Below are 19,684 nucleotides of genomic sequence, written 5' to 3'. Positions count from 1 at the left end.
CAGTTGTATGCTGCACTGACATGTTTGTCATAAAATCTCAAACACCTCCGTGTACATTTGAAACAGCCTTCTCTGGGGTGGAGTTGTTATTCAAGAGCCCTAGAAACATTGCTCAACAGCTGAAGATAGAAGATGGTGAATGACATATAATCTATAAAGCATGCTGTGAGCCAGTTCCTCTAGATGAAAGGTATGGTGTAATGATTATTATGTGAATTTTTACGTTCACTGTGTAGATCTTTTAAATATGGCTACAACTACACTGCATACATTTCTTCTCGCTTAGCAGTCTTTTGCCCATCACAATTTTGAGAAACACTGTCCCATGGCCTTTTCATTTATATCCAGTTATATAGTCTGATTTTAGCGTTCTACCATGTCCTTCTGGGAAGTCAGATTTTAGTTTTAGAAGAAAAATCAGTAGTAGGACTTTTTCAAGACTAAGTTGAACTGGGTCAGGTGTTTGTCATGAGAGTTATTTTATGTCAAAATGTATTTTCAAATTGTTGAAATCCGTGCAATCTGGGGAGTAGTTTTTAAAAAACTCTAAATCCTTTTCAAGGTGCAAAAATGGGATGGGCTTTTATTTATTTATTTATTTTATTTTTGCATTCTCTGTTAAATTTTGAGCTGAATAGATTGGTCACAACCAATCACATGGTATTGGTTCTGTTTCTATGATTGACTGAACATGTCTCAAGGGGTCCAGGTTAGAAAAAAGTTTGTTGGATTTCTTTGGTGAGGGGATTTGATTTTTTGTTTGTTTTTTATTTTTTCTGTCTCTCATGTCACGATTAGGTTCTCCAATGATTCAGATAAGCATACAGTCTGTAAACCTTTTGAGATTCCCTGCTCACTAGTTAGATATGGTGTTTAGAGTGTTTCCATGCTTAGATGTGCTAATGCTGGGGCTTCCATAGGGTATTTTTGTTGGTTGGTTTATTTGTTCCCTTTTAGACCAAGGATACAGGTCATAAGAATCCGTCATATCTGAGTACCCTGTGGGAACCTGCTGGGAAGCAGGCTGGCTTACCTGCTGCCAAAACCTTAGAAGTAGCTATTATGACCTAAGCCTAGGACTTAAAAATACAGAACCATCCCATGACGATGATACAGTAATAACATCTAGCTCTTATATAGTGCTTTTAATCAGTAGATTGCAAAATGCTTTAAAAGGAGGTAAGTATGAGTATCCTCATTTTACATATGGGGAAACCCAGGCACGAAGGTGAAGTAAGTTGTCCAAGGTTACCCAGCAGGCCAATGGCAGAGCTGGGAATAAAACCCTAGTCTTCTGAGTCCCAGTCCTGTGCTCTATCCACTCAGCCACACTGCAGCATAATGTATTTTAAATACCAGTTTTGCTTTGGAATATATTAACTGGAGAGAGAGTGAGAGGGCAGAAATTGGGCAAATTTGAAGAGTAATGATTGGACACTGTGATAGGGTGCTCAGAGGGCTGGGCGGCATAGTGATTAGCACACCCAACTTTTGAGACCTTGCCTCTGTGTCAGGGTGGTAAGTGCCTCTTCCTGACCCTAAGCCAGGAACCTTCTCCTCGCCACCTGCATCTAGGCTTTGCCCTTAAGAGGGTATGGTAGCGAGGCCTGGCTCCTCCTATCTCCACTGGGACCCAGCCCATGGCCCTGTGCAGAGCAACCAATAGCGGGATCCTCCCTGCAGTGAGTCTAAGTCTGCTGCCCCGGGCTACTTACTTCCTACCTATGTCTCTTCAGTTTGGGGCATGGCCCCTGTCATAAATATAAAGGGAAGGGTAACCACCTTTCTCTATACAGTGCTATAAAATCCCTCCTGGCCAGAGGCAAAACTCTTTCACTTGTAAAGGGTTAAGAAGCTAAGATAACCTCTCTGGCACCTGACCAAAATGACCAATGAGGAGACAAGATACTTTCAAATCTGGAGGGGGGGGACGACAAAGGGTTTGTCTGTCTGTGTGTTGCTTTTGCCGGGACCAGAGCAGGAATGCATAGAACTCCTGTAAAGGGCTAATAAGCAATTTAGTTAGATATGCATTAGATTCTGTTTTGTTTAAATGGCTGATAAAATAAGTTGTGCTGAATGGAATGTATATTCCTGTTTTTGTGTCTTTTTGTAACTTAAGGTTTTGCCTAGAGGGATTCTCTATGTTTTGAATCTAATTACCCTGTAAGGTATTTACCATCCTGATTTTACAGAGGTGATTCTTTTACTTCTATTAAAATTCGTCTTTTAAGAACCTGATTGCTTTTTCATTGTCCTTAAGATCCAAGGGTTTGGGTCTGTGTTCACCTATGCAAATTGGTGAGGATTTTTATCAAGCCTTCCCCAGGAAAGGGGGTGTTTGGTTTGGGAGGATTTGGGGCAGAAAGACGTTTCCAAGCGGGCTCTTTCCTTGTTATATATTTGTTAGACGCTTGGTGGTGGCAGCAATAAAGTCCAAGGGTGTAAGGTAAAATAGTTTGTACCTTGGGAAAGTTTTAACCTAAGCTGGTAAAAATAAGCTTAGGGGGTTTTCATGCAGGTCCCCACATCTGTACCCTAGAGTTCAGAGTGGGGAAGGAACCTTGACAGCCCCTATAATCCATACAGTCAATCGCTTAATGGAAAGAGTCCAAAGGAGCAAAGTCCTGCAGGACCTGATGATATTTCTTCGAGTAGTGTCCCTGTGGGTGCTCCGCTTCAAGTTATTTCAGGTGTGCATGCGCTTCTTGAGCCCTTGATCATAGATTCTTCATCAGCAGTGTCTGTTCAGCCCGTGCATGTGCTCTATACGAACCAAGGGTATATAAGGCTGGACAGGCAAATTGCCCGCAGTTCCTTCTGTCACAAGCCAAGATAGTAGAGAGATCTAGTATGTCTGCCTTATGCACGCTGCAACGTGTTTTGTTGTTGTTGTTGTTTAAGTTAGTTTTAATGTTCTAATTAGTGTTAGTTGTTAGCACAGAATTAGTGAGATGGTAGTGAAAATTTTCAGTTTTTTCCTCTCCCCCTTTTTTCTCCCCCAGGTTTTCTGGGGAGCTTATTTGGCCTGGCTGGGCATGCATGCATGCCTCACCAGGTTTTAAACGCTTCCTCGCTAGTCAGGAGGCTATCCCAATCATTGACACCCAAGCTAAATGTGTACATTGCTTGGAAGAATCTCATATCTCCCAAAAATGTAACTTTTGCCTGGCTCTAAAATCTAGAGTTGGGAAAACTGGGAGACCAAACTGAAGCTGCTGCTGATGGAATTTTCCCTTCAATCTGCTCCTGAGTCAGGTCAGGAGACCCCCTCTAACCCCATATATCTGTGTCTGGACAGATCCAGTGCTCCTTCAACCTCAGCTAAGGTCTCACCTAAAAGGGGGAAGATCTCAAAGGACTCAGGGAATGCTCCAAAGAAGAGGAGCTCAGACTTCCACCGCAAGGAACCAGCTCCCAAGAAGTCCCAATCTCCTGCTAATTCTACGGGGTCGGAAGTTCTGACCTCTTGACTCAGTACTGTGGAGGCAGAAGACTCTTCCTCCAGTACCAGTGGAGCAGGGAGATATCCGAGAACCTCAGAGATGCATGGTGCTGGCAGGGCCCAGGTACCTTCCATCTGCAGATCGCAGCCATCTATTTCAAACTTATCAATGGTGCCTTCTCACTGGGCTTTGTCGGTACCAACAAAATCGAGGCATGCATCTTCGGCCCTCGAGCCTATGCACTCCAGTGCCACCCAGATCAACTGGCACGTTGTTACTGACCCACTCGGTACTGCAGGAATTCCATTACGCCAGAGACTAGTCAATGTTAGACAAGCCGGAATCCCCACTGCTTATAGGTACTGAATGACTCTCTTGTACCAAGACCCCAGTCTTTGGATTACCAGTGCTTCCCAGTACCACAGCATTTTCCACCCTGTTCCACTGCTGCATGCAGTTTTAGTCTTTCCATATCCCGTTCCCATGATGACTGGCTACCCAAGGGCTGTTCTTACAGAGCAACACTAACTTCCATCCAGACAGCTCTCTTTCTTCTAGGAGTTGGCTCTCCAGCTAAATACAAAGAAGTCCAAGTTAGCCCTTATACAGGGAATACAATTCAGAGGGGCATATTTGGACTCGTTGACAGCCAGGGCCTTTCTTCCCACAGTCAGATTCATAACTTTGTCTAATCTGGTCAGGACAATTCAGAGAAGTCTATGTATTGCAGTAAGGAACTGTTTGCAGCTCCTGGATCATATGGTAACTTGCACTTTGTGACCAAGCATGCGAGATTACGCCTCGGCTGCTTTTACGACTGGTTCAGAAGGAACTATTCTTCAACCAGGGACAGTTTGGACAAACAGAATATGGACCCCCCTCCAAGTGAAGAACTCCCTGGATTGCTGGAAAGTTAAACACAGAGTCTGTGTGGGCTTTCCTTTCATCTCCCCAGTTCCAACAATAACTGTGTCAACAGACACATCACTGGTAGGGTGGGGAAGCACACCTCAACACACTCACAACTCAGGGCAGATGGTCACCTCAGGAAAGCGGTCTCCCTATCCTCTTGTTAAAACTTCGGGCAGTCACAAATTAAGGGTAAATCGATCAGACTCATGGTGGACAATGTGGCCTGCACGTTCTGTAGCAACTAATAGGGAGGAGCAAGATCCCCCTCCCTGTGTGCTGAAGCTCTAAAGTTATAGAACTGGTGTATAAACCATTGGATTCAGATCTTGGCTGTTTTACCTTCCTGGAGTCCAGAATGTCGTAGCCGATACACTGAATGGGTGCTCCTCCAAAGACTGGGAATTGGAGTTACACTCTTAAATCTTTTGTGGGATATTCCAGAGGTGGGGACTTCCACAGGTAGACCTATTCATCCCATCCTGCAACAGGAAGTGCTCCTTATTCTGCTCAAGGGGAGGCCTAGGTCACCTCTCATTGGGAGATGCCTTTCTCGTTCCTTGGACAAAGGGCCTGTTCTATGCATTCCCGCTAACACCACTAATTCCAAGAGTGATGAACAAGATCAGGCAGACAATGCCAGCTTTATCTTCATAGTACTGACTGGCCGAGGCATAGAGAGTACACATATAAAGTTTGCAGATGATACCAAGCTGGGAAGGGTTGCAAGTGTTCTAAAGGATAGGATTACAATTCACAATGATCTGGAGAAATGGTCTGAAGTAAATAGGATGAAGTTCAATAAGGACAAATGAAAGTACTCCATTTAGGAAGGAACAGTCAATTGCATGCATACAAAATGGGAAATGACTGCCTGGGAAGGAGTACTGTGGAAAGGGATCTGGGGTTATAGTGGATCACAAGCTAAATATGAGTCAACAGTGTCACACTGTTGCAAAAAAGCAGACATCATTCTTGGATGTATTAGCAGTAGAGTTGTAATCAAGACACAAGAAGTCATTCTTCAGCTCTGCGGCACACTGATTAGGCCTCCACTGGAGTGTGGTGCCCAGAACTGGACACCACGTTTCAGGAAAGATGTGGACAAATTGGTGCTCCAGAGAAGAGCAACAAAAATGATAAAAGGTCTAGAAAAAACATGACCTCTGAGGAAAAAGGAAAAAATTGGCTTTGTTTAATCTGGAGAGGAGGACATAACAGTTTTTAAGTACATAAAAGGTTGTTATGAGGAAGAGAGTGGAAAAATTGTTCTCCTAAACCTGTGAGGATAAGACAGGAAGTGCAATGGGCTTAAATTGCAGCCAGGGAGGTTTAGGTTGGACATGAGGAAAAACTAAGTGTCAGGGTGGTTAAGCACTAGAATAAATTGCCTAGGGAGGCTGAGGAATCTCCATCATTGGAGGCTTTTAAGAACAGGTCAGACAGCACCTTTCAGGAATGTTCTAGTTATTGCTTCGTCATGCCTTGAGTGCAGCGGACTGGACTAGGTGACCTCTTGAGAGCCCTTCCAGTCTTACACGTATGTGATTCACAGAGACTGTTGAGATGGATCTATTAATGTATTACTGTTTGCTATGACGCAGCTGATGCCTTACCTCCCCCAAAGGATTACAGCACTCTACCAGATCACAAGAAACTTCCACAGCATTACTCAAAAACATTCCAGCATCTGAGATGTGCACAGCTGCTCCATGGGCTTCAGTGCATACATTTTCTAAACACTATGCCTTGATCCATGGCATCAGGTCTGATGAGGCACTTGGTTCTGCTGTACTGTCTTCAATCTCAGACTTATTTCCGAAGCTCCCTCCTTCCTGTGAGGATACGGCTCGGGAGTCATCTGAAGTGGAGCACCCATAGGGACTCTACTTGAAGAAGAAGAAAAGATTACTCATCTTGTGCTGTAACTGTGGTTCTTCGTGGTGTGTGTCCCTAGGGATGTTCCTCGACCTACTTTCTTTCCTCTCTGCTTCAGATTGTTGTTGTTGGCCATGCAGATAGAGAAGGAACTGAGGGCAGTTCACCTGTGCAATCCTATGCCCTCAGAGTGCAGCATGAGGTTGTATAGCGTGCATGCATGGGCCAAATGGACTCCGCTAACAGAAAATCTCTGATCAAGGGCTCGAGAGACACATGCATGCCTGAAGTAATTTGAAGTGGAGCACCCATAGAGGGACACATCTAGAAGAACTGCAGTTCGTGCACATGGTGAGTAATCTTCTCTTCTCAAAGGGGGGGGGGGGGTGGTGGTTGGCGAAGGCACTGCCTGTGGACCTTACTTGCTCTGTGGTGCCCTCTTAGGCTCCACTTTCTGTCTGATTTCCTGGAGAAGGCTTCTTCTCTCCTGCAGCCTGTCTATCCCCCTCTGCTTTGACTTCTGACGTCCTTGTAACCTGCTCCTCCAATCAGAGCATGCTTGGCAGACCTGGAGAGGTGGTGCTACCTGTGCCTTTTAACACCTTCGGCCCAGTGTGGGGTTTGTATACCCCAACACAGGCATTTATCCTGTCAGACCAGTCAACAAAGACAACCTGTCAGTCTGTGTTGGTGGCACCTGAACATGGACATATATGGTTTTCAGATGGAAAAATGTTTCATTTTCTGAAATCTCTGCATTATCATACGTGACCTAGGAAACAAAGTTTTAGAAACTGCTCAGGGATTGAGATGATTGTAGCAGCTTTCTGAATTGTACTCATGCAGTCATAATGTGGTAATCTGTAAGATTTGTCTGTATCTGTGGAATTTGCAAGAACCTGGTATTTTCATATTTGGTATTCATATTTCACATTAGATTTTCATATTTCAAATTGGGCTGACTTTGACTGATACATTTTTTTTGTGTGTCTGACTTACTCCTACTCAGATTATATTTAGCTTGAATAGCAGGTAAACATACCAATGCAGAGGACTGACTAGCAAAGGAAAAGTGACTAACAAGAAAGAGTCTCCTTCCCTCCAACATATGTTCACAGGACCACAAGCTTCACTAAGGCACTGACCATGATACCTATTCTTTTGTCTTCAAGTTTCCTGATTACAACTCTTATTTGCTTTTTTTTATTATGACTCTTTTTATTATTGTTCATATCAAACCAATGATGGACGTGGTGCTTCGCAGTTCAAGTGTCTGCCTTAACATCTGAATTAGACAGTGGTACTTAGCACTTCCTTATAACTTTCTATGAACAGATCTCAACAGATCCAAGGCATCACAAACACCCTGGTATGTCTACACAGGGATAAAAAACCTGCAGCTGGCTCAGGTCAGCTGACTGGCTCATGGGGCTCACGCTTTTAGCTGAAAAGTCACTGTGTAGATGTTCAGGCTCGGTCTGGAGTCTGAGCTCTGGGATCCTGCAAGGGTGGAGGTCCCATAGCTTGGACTCCAGCCCAAGCCTGAATGTCTACACAGTAATTTTTAGCCCTGGAGCCTGAGCCCTGCAAACCCAAATTAGCTGACCTAGGCCATACTGTGGGTCTTTAATCCCTGTGTATCTGTACCCACTGATTCTGCAGTCAGGTCTGCAGGGGCAGATCCTAGTACTGGTGCAGAACTGTACTGTAGTCAAAGGTCCACTTACAGGGATCTGATTGCGGGATCAGGGCCTAACTGATTTGAGTCTCACACCTCCCTGGGCGGTTAGGTAAGTGTTACTCCTATTTTGAAGATGAGGAAATGTAAAGCAAAGAATGGTTAAGTGACCTTCCTAATTTAATACTGTCTTCTGAGTTAGAACTGGATTAGAAACCAGGCCTCCAGAGTCCCAATCTTGGATTTTAATCATTAGCCCACTCTGCTTGCCAGAAACCCAACAAGAATGACAGCAGACTAAGGAAGAGAGGAGACCACAGAAAACAGGGAGATGGAAAACTGCTCTGGCATAAGCATTATCTACAAAAGATTCACATAAACACAGAGCAGAATAAAATTATTCTATCTTGAATTGTATACTGGGTGGGGAGGGAGGAAGTGAGCAGATGGATTCTAGGTGGAGATGAATTATGGAAGGCAAGCTGAAGGAAGCGGGTTTTGAAGAGGATTTGAAGGAGAAAAGACTGAAGAGTCCATTTTTATCAGTAATAATTACAAAACCTAATGACAATTGATGCAGCAACTGTTATGTATGGAAAAGGCCTCAGTCTCCGCTATTGATGTTTTCATGTGATCAGACTCGTTTGTACGTGGTCTTTATTTTTATTTCATCTGCTGCTTTTTTCTGGATCCTTTGCTCTAGTGCCTTGAGACCCAGAAAGTGTAGTTAATTACTTGTCTGTGCTAGGGTCTCTGACCTGTAGCTGTTGCATTAAATTGGAGCTGCAAGCTGCCTCTCTTGCTTATTAACTCATAATCTTCTCTATCTCATGTTAAAGAGAAATGCACTTTACTTGAACAAACTGAAACACACTTAGCTGAGTTACATACCCTGGAAAAATACTGTTCTATTATGGAAACTGTGATGCTACTTAGCTACAGCAACACTTCAGTCTATTGAGACACGCAGAAGCATGCACCTACATACACACATGCACACACGCAGGTGTGTTACAATATGGATCCGTTAAATTATACAAATCATTTTGGCTTATATTTTATGAAGTACCATTGCCAATTTTTTAAGGTTTTTTAGGCCCTGCAGTGAGCTGCCTGTGGACACACCCCTATGCTCATGAGAGCCCCATTGAAGTTAGTGGGGTTCCACCCAGGCCCTAACTAGACAAGCTTTGCAATGGTTTTATCAGCCACTAGTCCAGCATTTCTCAAATGCTGCCACTGTGGCTGCATGTGGCCACCCAGGGCTTTTCTTGTGGCCACAGCCTCATGGGCAGTGATTGGGGGGCAAAGCAGCTGCCCCTCCCCCTTCCTGTTGCTTCTGGATGTGCTGCCTTGGTGTTGGTTGCTGGGGCTGCCAGCAGGGGTTGGGCCTTGCCCCTCTCTGGAGACACCTGGGGCACAATGCTGGAAGAGCAGGCAGCCTGTGAGTTTCCCCAACTTCCCGGGTGGGGTGGGGCTAAGGCTTCGGCCTTGGGGTGGCAGGCTCTGGCCATGGGGCTTCAGGCTTTGCACTCCGTCCCTGAGCCCTGATCGTGGTGCTTCAGGCTCTGGCCCCATCCCTGGGCTTCAGGCTCCGGCTCCCCGCTACCTCCTCCACCCCCTCATCACCCTGGCCACTGCTGCCTATCCATCCACCTCCCCATCCAGGGCTTAATTTGTCCCCAGGCTAAGTAAGTCTGCTGTGAAAAGTGATACTTGTATGTTTGCAAAAAGAAAAGGAGTACTTGTGACACCTTAGAGATTAACCAATTTATTTGAGCATAAGCTTTCGTGAGCTACAGCTCACTTCCACAGACGCATACTGTGGAAAATACGGAAGATGTTTGTTTTTATACACACAAATCATGAAAAAATGGGTGTTTATCACTACAAAAGGTTTTCTCTTCTCTCCCCCCACCCCACTCTCCTGCTGGTAATAGCTTATGTAAAGTGATCACTCTCCTTATAATGTGTATGATAATCAAGGTGGGCCATTTCCAGCACAAATCCAGGTTTTCTCCTCTCCCCCCCCCCCCCCCCCCCAACAAACCTACTCTCCTGTTTGTGAGTGGGTTTGTGTGGTTTTTTTTTTGGGGGGGGGGTGGGGAGAGAAAACCTGTAGCTCACAAAAGCTTATGCTCAAATAAATTGGTTAGTCTCTAAGGAGCCACAAGTACTCCTTTTCTTTTTGCGAATACAGACTAACACGGCTGTTACTCTGAAACTTGTATATTTGTTAATTTCACTTTTCACAGCAGACTTAGAAGCTCTTCACTAACAAGGTCAGCTCCCAGACTGCTGCGCTGGGCATCACAACATGGGGAGTAGTTGACCAGGCCTCTGTGGAGAAAGAGGTGGTTAGGGACTATTTAGAAAAGCTGGACGTGCACAAGTCCATGGGGCCGGACGAGTTGCATCCGAGAGTGCTAAAGGAATTGGCGGCTGTGATTGCAGAGCCATTGGCCATTATCTTTGAAAACTCTTGGCAAATGGGGGAAGTCCTAGATGACTGGAAAAAGGCTAATGTAGTGCCAATCTTTTTAAAAAGTAAGAAGGAGGATCCTGGGAACTACAGGCCAGTCAGCCTCACCTCAGTCCCCGGAAAAATCATGGAGCAGGTCCTCAAAGAATCAATCCTGAAGCACTTACATGAGAGGAAAGTGATCAGGAACAGTCAGCATGGATTCACCAAGGGAAGGTCATGCCTGACTAATCTACTCGCCTTCTATGATGAGATTACTGGTTCTGTGGATGAAGGGAAAGCAGTGGATGTATTGTTTCTTGACTTTAGCAAAGCTTTTGACACGGTCTCCCACAGTATTCTTGTCAGCAAGTTAAAGAAGTATGGGCTGGATGAATGCACTATAAGGTGGGTAGAAAGTTGGCTAGATTGTCGGGCTCAACGGGTAGTGATCAATGGCTCCATGTCTAGTTGGCAGCCGGTGTCAAGTGAGTGCCCCACGGGTCGGTCCTAGGGCCGGTTTTGTTCAAGATCTTCATAAATGATCTGGAGGATGGTGTGGATTGCGCACTCAGCAAATTTTCAGATGATACTAAACTAGGAGGAGTGGTAGATGCACTGGAGGGCAGGGATAGGATACAGAGGGACCTAGACAAATTGGAGGATTGGGCCAAAAGAAATCTGATGAGGTTCAACAAGGATAAGTGCAGGGTCCTGCACTTAGGACGGAAGAACCCAATGCACCGCTACAGACTAGGGACCGAATGGCTCGGCAGCAGTTCTGCGGAAAAGGACCTAGGGGTGACAGTGGACGAGAAGCTGGATATGAGTCAGCAGCGTGCCCTTGTTGCCAAGAAGGCCAATGGCATTTTGGGCTGTATAAGTAGGGGCATAGCGAGCAGATCGAGGGACGTGATCGTTTCCCTCTATTCGACATTGGTGAGGCCTCATCTGGAGTACTGTGTCCAGTTTTGGGCCCCACACTACAAGAAGGATGTGGATAAATTGGAGAGAGTCCAGCGAAGGGCAACAAAAATGATTGTTTTTTGTTGGAACAAAACACATGTTTTGTTGGAACTGGAACACATGACTTATGAGGAGAGGCTGAGGGAACTGGGATTGTTTAGTCTGCAGAAGAGAAGAATGAGGGGGGATTTGATAGCTGCTTTCAACTACCTGAGAGGTGGTTCCAGAGAGGATGGTTCTAGACTATTCTCAGAGGTAGAGGAGGACAGGACAAGGAGTAATGGTCTCAAGTTGCAGTGGGGGAGGTTTAGGTTGGGTATTAGGAAAAACTTTTTCACTAGGAGGGTGGTGAAACACTGGAATGCGTTACCTAGGGGGGGGTGGAATCTCCTTCCTTAGAAGTTTTTAAGGTCAGGCTTGACAAAGCCCTGGCTGGGATGATTTAATTGGGGATTGGTCCTGCTTTGAGCAGGGGGTTGGACTAGATGACCTCCTGAGGTCCCTTCCAACCCTGATATTCTATGATTCTATGATTCTAAGCTCGCTGGGAGGCTGTGAAAAATATTAACAAACATATGAATATCACTTTTCACAGCAGACTTACTTAGCCCTGGCAAGCCCGGGGACAAATTAAGTCCTGGATGGGGAGGTGTATGGATAGGCAGCAGTAGCTTGCAATAAATAAATTCCAGTGATTTGGATGTGCATATTTATTTGTTTTTCCTAAAGTTTCTTAAGTATTTTAGGAAAAATTATCAGAGCACCCACCAGCAAAAGTTGGGGGCTGCAATCTGAGGCCACCAAAAATTTGTTATGAGAACCCCTGTACTAGGCTAAATGTTCATTAAAAGGAAGCCATCAGCTTGAAAATAATACTGCTTCATGCTTACCTACTGTTGTATGGTAAGCATAAGATTCCTGTAAGTGAAAGAGATTAGAGGGGAATTTTTTCTGCCCTGGTTTGTTTGCTTTGTGCATTTATGACAAAGTGCTGCCATAGACTGAGTCACTCTCTGTGATCAGTTAATCAGTTTCTTCTGTTGTTTGTGTAATTCACACTGTAAGAGGAAGGAAAAAAAACATTTTAAAAGCACAGTAAACTACAAAAATCTGTCAGCAAGGCATATGGCATATGTCAGTGGCATATGACTCGGGGACCTGAAACTCATTTTTGAAAAGTGACTAGATTTCAAGTTGATGGTGTCCTTTTGAGAGCTCACAAACCTCTGAAATGTTGTGGGTGGACTTAAAATTTCTTTCTGCTCGTAATTTAATTCTGGTTGGGTTTTACACCAGTTATGAGGGAACCTTGCAAGGAAAATGGAACACTCTCTTAAGAATACCTTGCTCCATTCTTTGCACAGTTCTACGCTGTGCAAAGCTGTTATGCATAAAGCCACATGAGCACAGCATCCTCACACCTAGAAACAAAGTCTACCTTTGGGATCTATTTACCTGTCACCAGTCCCAAAAGTGATAGTCCCATGTCTGCTACTATCTCTTTGGTAGCAGGCAGTGCCACTGTACTATTTAAAAAAAAAACAAAAAAAACTTACATATGACTGCTACAAGTCAAAGGACTTTTTCCTTGTTAAGCAAAGAGTATAAAGGTCTGTTAGGTGCTGTCAGTGTCTGCAGTTCAAAGTTTCATTTTCTATGAGTCAGGAGCTGAAAACTGACATTTAGAAAGATAAAGGGAAAGCTGGCATATGGTATCTGTTCAAAGAAGGATCTGATTTATATATGGCCAAGTTCTCTTGCTGTAAATTGGCACAGCAACACTGATTTCAGTGAATGTGGACTTTACTTTTGTAATTGCAAGTTTGTATTTTGTGTGTTCTGCAATGCATCTTTATGGGCCTATGAGAGATTGTTGTGTACAGCAGAATTATAGTTGTAGCTGAATGTTAGCAGTGTTGTTTTTTGGTTTAACCCGTGTGTTAACTGCACATTTTGTGTGCGAGTTTCTGCAGATATGTATTCAGACATGCACAAAAACTGTTTAAAATAATGTTATTTTAGGTTGTAAAGTTAAGTACTGAAAAATTAGGAAATGCTGGATTTACAGTTGTCAGTTTAACCTTAATTCTGCCCCCTAAGCATCAGTTCTGTGCACTGAACAAGGCAGGGTCCTGTGGGTGGGGAAAATAGCAACTCATCATGTAATGAATAGATTTTATTTTTAGTTTTTATGTGTAACTATATGTATATTAGATATTGTAACATTTTGTGTGTGTATATTATGACAAAGCTCTGTCCTTGCGTCCGTGGGTCCCGCGTTTCCTGGCAGATTTCACTAGATTCAGAGGCTCACTGTGATCCTCCACGTAACCCTTCTCTCTCTAGAGACAAGGGTCACAGTCTACTGAGCCATTTTCATCATAAGCCAGCGAGGGAGGTGAGGAGAAGTTATCCTTCCTTGCACGGTCTCTGTTGTCTCCCAGTCTCAGTGATTAAGCAGGGGGCAAAGTCGGGGGGGGGAGGAGCCCGAGCCCGGGCCCACCCTCTACTCCGGGCTCCAGCCCAGGGACCCTAATAGTATCAGCTACGGTAGCTGACCTTTTCGAAACATGACATGTACAATTCCCTGGGCTACTTCCCCCACAGCAGCCCTCACTTCCTCAAGCTCCACTTCACCCTTACCTCAGGGCCTCCTTCCTTGTGCCTGATATGGTGTGTACTACTCAGTCTCTCCAACAGCACAACTTCCTCCCACAGCTCCTGACACACACACCCACTTCACTGACTGGGAGGCTTTTAACTAGTTTCAGCCGGCCCCTGATTGGCTTCAGCTGTCCCAATCAACCTAGCATTCTCCCTGCCTTCTGGAAAGTTCTTAATTGGCCCCAGGTGTCTTAATTGACCTGGAGCAGCTGCCATTTCACTTATCCTGGTACCATGGATTTGTTTAGCCTGGAGCTAATATATCTATCTTCCACTACTTTTGTATAGCCATCTGGCCTTGCCCCGTCACAATATTTTTCAGTCGGGACTGTATTATAAACTGAAAACACTGAAAGCTAGGGTTGAAATACTGTCTTTATTCTCCTGAGTTTGTGCCAGCCTGTTTCATCGCATACAGTCTGTAAAACTATTCACTGCTAAAGTTGAGCAGAAAGGGCAGCAAGTAACAATTGGGGGTGCACATCTTAACCTTTTGTATATCTTACATTAATAGGTACTAAGGATGGATCTTAGAGCACAAATTTTCAGTGTGTCCTAATTGCCCCAAAGGATAATCTGAATTTTAAAATGCCTTTCTGCTCCCAGGTACATGCTGTATATCACTGGACATCTTAGAATCATAGAATATCAGGGTTGGAAGGCATCTCAGGAGGTCATCTAGTCCAACAGCCTGCTCAAAAGCAGGACCAATCCCCAATTTTTGCCCCAGATCCCTAAATGGCCCCCTCAAGGATTGAGCTCACAACCCTGGGTTTAGCAGGCCAATGCTCAAACCACTGAACTATCTCTCCCCACAGGTTTTCCCTATCTTGGAAAACTGAGTGCTGTGAATCTCATGTGGAAGGTTTTTTTAGTTGTTTGACAGTAGAATCCTAAAAGCCGTATTTACACTCTTCTGGGAAGAGATGAAATCTTAGATGGCATACAACTTTTTGTACACAAGTAAGAAGGGTGCTTCTGCTGCTGCTTCTTATTTTTTAATTCTCCTGTTCAGACACATCATTGGAAAAAGGTAAGGATTTTTTTAATGGCCAGCATGTTGGACTCTTTAGATCAGAGGTGTAGCACATTTCTGTTCACATTTAGTTAACTTTCTGTCATTTTAACATTTGGAAAAAATGCTGTCTAGTGATTTAGAGGACAAGACTGAGATTTAAGACTGGTAGGTTCTTTTACTAGCTTTTGTTACTCGCTCCTAGTGAGACTTTGAATACATTGTCATTTAATCCCCTTGTGCCTCAATTTCCCTATCTATGCAGTGGGGATAAAAATACATAATTGCATCATAGTGGTTGTTAAAATTAATAGATGTGACGTGGTTGAGATCCTCAGATGAAAAGTGTTAACAACTGTGCATAGTATTGTAGTTATTCCAGAGAGCAGACCGCTGATACAGATGATGTGGAGGAAGCTCTTGGATCATGGTATTGTTGTTCAGATGCACTTGTAAGTGTGTAGTTCATGAGCTTGCAAGGTATAGCCATCTTCCATATAAGTCAATTAGAAGATGAGGTCAGTCCCAAGTTTGCACAGCCATCACGCAGCTAGTAAGAGAGAGAGGCAATCTTAGCTGGAGAGGTACACTGCAGGAACCATCTTGTGACAACAATGCACATTTGGCTGGGGAGATGAGTAGGAGCTCGAACCCTTTTATGTTGGAGGCGCGTCAGCATAACCTAAGTGAGAGCTCTTGGACTAGTCATGCTGAGAAAGCACTCACAACAATGGTTATGTAGTCACAAAATCAGACAGCTTGGTTATAAACCTTTTCACGTGCGTTGCTCTCAGCAGTTGCACAGTGGAATGAATGACTCAGACTCCTACTCCCAGCTGTTCTTGATTCTCTTTGACAACACAGGTCTCCCTGCAAAGGACCTTTTAAGGATGGAGAACGGCAAGGTGAGGCTGTAATGCTGTAGGTATCCTGGTCTCCAAACAAGTAAGCTTTAGTTTCTAGTCCCACTCTTATCTCCATGCTTTTGTCCATGCTGCCCCTTCACTTGGAACAACATTGTTGTTGTTTGTTTTACTTTAGAGAGTTCCTAGAGGGTCTAATTGAAACTGGGGGCCCACCCAGTGTAACTTCCCTCCTGAGGAATCTGTTTCTTCCATAAGGGTACACACTCTGCATCCTGCAGCAACATATCACCATCTCCCTCCCACCTTTACAAACAAACCACATTACTAGTTGTTCTCTGAGTCTCCCAGTGCTGCCTTGTCTGCAGATCTATTGAGGTCCTTTCCAGTTCTATACTTCTATGATTCTGTGTTTGTCTTTTAGATTGTAAACAAATCTGGACATGCTATTGGTGCTTAGGAAATACAAATAGAATAGCATCTGTTAGCAGGATCGTCAACCTAAGCTAATAGCTGTCCTCATTCATCGAGATCTGGAATAAATCAGGAGGGACAAGTAGATTCATAGATACTAAGGTCAGAAGGGACCATTATGATCATCTAGTCCGACCTCCTGCATAACGCAGGCCACAGAATCTCACCCACCCACTCCTGCGAAAAACCTCTCAGCCTATTCTCATGGCTTTCAGACTTCTTGGGATATTTTGACACCCTGTACCCCATGTGACACCTAGTACTTCATGTTCACCATTTTTATATGGTTATATTTTGTACAAAGTATATCTTGTGAAGTATTATTTGAAAACTCATAATCTGCTGAATATCATCATTATCCTGTTGGAATGTGTGTAATAACAGTGCATGTGAAATTATGAGATTTTTGCTGTATGATTGTGACTGATATATGTTGTAATTCTGGGTAACACCCATAAACCAATTCCTCGGAGACAAAGACACGCTGGCATGCCAGCAAAGGGCTAAAGAGCCATTATCTGCTTAATCGGAAATTCACTAGCAGGGGAGTTGTAAACAAAAAATTTACAATTCTTCTGAAAGACCTGTTGGAGCTCACGTATGCCATGGAACTGCCTGCCCACATGACCCAGCAAGGATTTTTCCAGCACATGAGGATTGGGGTATAAAGAAGGGGAGGAAAATGCCTCTAGTCTCCCTTCTCCATTGTTGTTCTGAGCACAGAGAAAGAAGGTGAATACCTGAAGAACACTGAACTAAGAGGAATGATCCCAGGTTGAAGGGCACTCCAGCCTGTGAACCGTGAATTGCCTGAAGTAACTGGTGTCATCACAATGATGTTTGCTTCAAATCTTATTTCGCTTGGTAAAGTTTAGGCATTAGCTTGTGATTTTATCTTTTTATTTCTTTTGTAACAAATTCTAACTTTTTATGTCTTACCACTTATAACCACACAAAATCTATCTTTCTCTAGTTAAAAAACTTGTTTTATTGTTTTAGCTAAACCAGTGTTTGGGAAATCTCTACTCAGGTCAACTGGGCTAGTGTATATTCATCACCTATTGTTGGAATGGTGGATTATATATGAGCTTGTACTGTCCACTGGGCTACTGAATAGTACAATATGCACATTTCTGGGGGGCAAGGCTGGGACTTCAGGATATGCAGACATCTCCCTGTATCTATACATAGATGGCTGGAAGAGCATTCACATATTCAGCTGGGAGTGAGCTGCTAGTGGCTGTGAGTGAGCAAAACCTGGAGGGGTTGCTGTTCATTAGCAAAGCAGTATAAAAGGCACCCCAGGCTAGAGAGCTACAGGGACACAACAGTTTAGCAGTGCAGGTTGCAACTAGAGGAATGTCACAGACATTCTCAGGGCTCACTAATAAACTTACTAATGACTAAGTCTGCGAGTTTGTCACAGAGGTCACAGAAGTCACAGAATCCGTGACTTTCTGTGACTTTTGCAGAGGCCAGTGCGCCTGGCTCTGGGGCAGTACAGGGAGCCCCTGTGCCAGGTGCATTGGCCACTGCTGGAGAAGTCCTGGGCCAGCGCCCCGCCCCCGCAGCAGAGTTTGGGTGTGGAGGGGGTAGGGCCACCTCCCAGCCAATGGGAGCTGTGGAGGTGGCGCACGGAGCTGCCTGGCCATACTTCTGCCTAGCAGCTGAATGAGGGGGATGTTGCTGCTTCCATGGAGCCCCCTAGGTAAGCACCGCCCAGAGTCTGTCTCACCCCGTCCTGTGCCCCAATCCCCTGGCCCCTCCCATACCCAAACACTGCTGCTTGGGGGAGGGGAGGGAGGCACAGAGCCAGCTAGGGAGCCTGCCGGCCCTGCCAAACTGCCCACAACACCAGCAGAGGTCCCGGGTCATGTGCTGCTGCTCGCGCGCCCCTCTCCCCCCCTGCATCCCCCCTCCCCCAGCACCTGCAGGGCCCCAAGGCAGCACTCCCCTCTCCCCCCCCGCAAGTTTTAGTCACGGGTATTTTTAGTAAAAGTCATGAACAGGTCATGGGCCATGACCAGTCCATGACTTTTTTACTAAAAATACCCGCAACTAAAACATAGCCTTACCAATGACCACTGCCTTACATGTTGCTTGAACAACTGAACTGGCTCGTGAGCCAGAGTTGATGGAGAACTGTGAGCTATCAAGAGAAGGTGTTGATATGGTGAATGCATGCGGGATCTAAAGCATTTAACATTGACTGTAAGACATGGACCATTTCTCCTCTTAATTCATTTTGTCATGGAAGTCCTTCATATCCTGGTGGTTGGCCTTTCTTCAGCTGGTTGTAGCTTTGTGTTTCCCATTAGTTGTCTGATCACTTCCTTAGAGCAGGCAGCAATGCAAGGATTAAGGACTTGATTTACCATGGTACAGATCTGTAATATAATTTTAAGAGACTCTGTGAGCGAGGCTTTTTTTTAGCCAACACATCACTCTGCTATTTGTCCTTGAAAGTTGTTGTTCGAGTGACTGTCATGTCAGCCAGAAGAGTAGCATCCCTCTCCTGCTTCTCTTTACTTTTAGTCTTTGATAAAGAAAAGGTAGTCTTACATCCAGTGTCAGCACTTATCAGAAAGGTGGCTACAGATTATCGTTTGCTGTAGAAGGTCACCCACCTTGGATTTTTCTCCCTCCATCTCAGGGGAGATTCCTAGATATTAAGGCCCATAGGGACTGTTGGGCTCGTCTAGTCTGACCTCCTGTATAACATAAGTTGCAGGATTTTCTTGTATTAATTCCTGCTTCAAATCCAATAACTGTGCTTGTGCTAGAGCGTATCTTTTAGCAAAACATTCAACCTTGATTTAAAAATTTCCAGTGATGGAGAATCTACCACTACCTTTGGTAAATTGTTCTAAAGGTTAATTGCCCTCACTGTTGTTAAATTATGACTTATTTCCAGTCTGAATGTGTCTAGTTTCAACTTCCAGCCATTGGTTCTTGTCATTGCCCTTTCTCTGCTAGGTTGAAAAGCACTCTATTATCAAATTTCTATTCCCCGTGTAGGTACTTACAGACTGTGATCAAGTCAGTCCTTAATTTTCTCTTTGATAAGCTAAATAGATTGAGTGCTTGACTTTCACTGTAAGACATGCTTTCCAATCCTTTAATCCTTCTTGTAGCTCTTCTCTGAGCAGTCTCCAGTTTATCAACATCCTTCTTGAATTGTGGACACCAGAACTGTACACAGTATTCCAGCAGTGGTCCCGCCATTGCCAAAGGCAGAGGTAATCCAACCTCCCCCATCCTACTTGATATTCATCTGTGTATATATCCAAGGATCACATTAGCCCTTTTGACCACAGTGTTGCCCTTCGA

General features: G+C 44.5%; 1 protein-coding gene across 8 annotated transcripts in view; it reads left to right on the top strand.

The window, feature by feature from the left end:
* The window catches only part of LOC125640324 (E3 ubiquitin-protein ligase MARCHF8), a 197,988-nt gene that overhangs the window by 45,754 nt on the left and 132,550 nt on the right, over window positions 1-19,684 (top strand). The window lies entirely within an intron of this gene.

This window comes from Caretta caretta, chromosome 7 (assembly GCF_965140235.1).
Source record: "Caretta caretta isolate rCarCar2 chromosome 7, rCarCar1.hap1, whole genome shotgun sequence".
Lineage (NCBI taxonomy): Eukaryota > Metazoa > Chordata > Testudines > Cheloniidae > Caretta > Caretta caretta.
The sequence above is the reverse complement of the archived record's forward strand: the minus strand, read 5'-3'. Positions and strand labels throughout refer to the sequence as shown.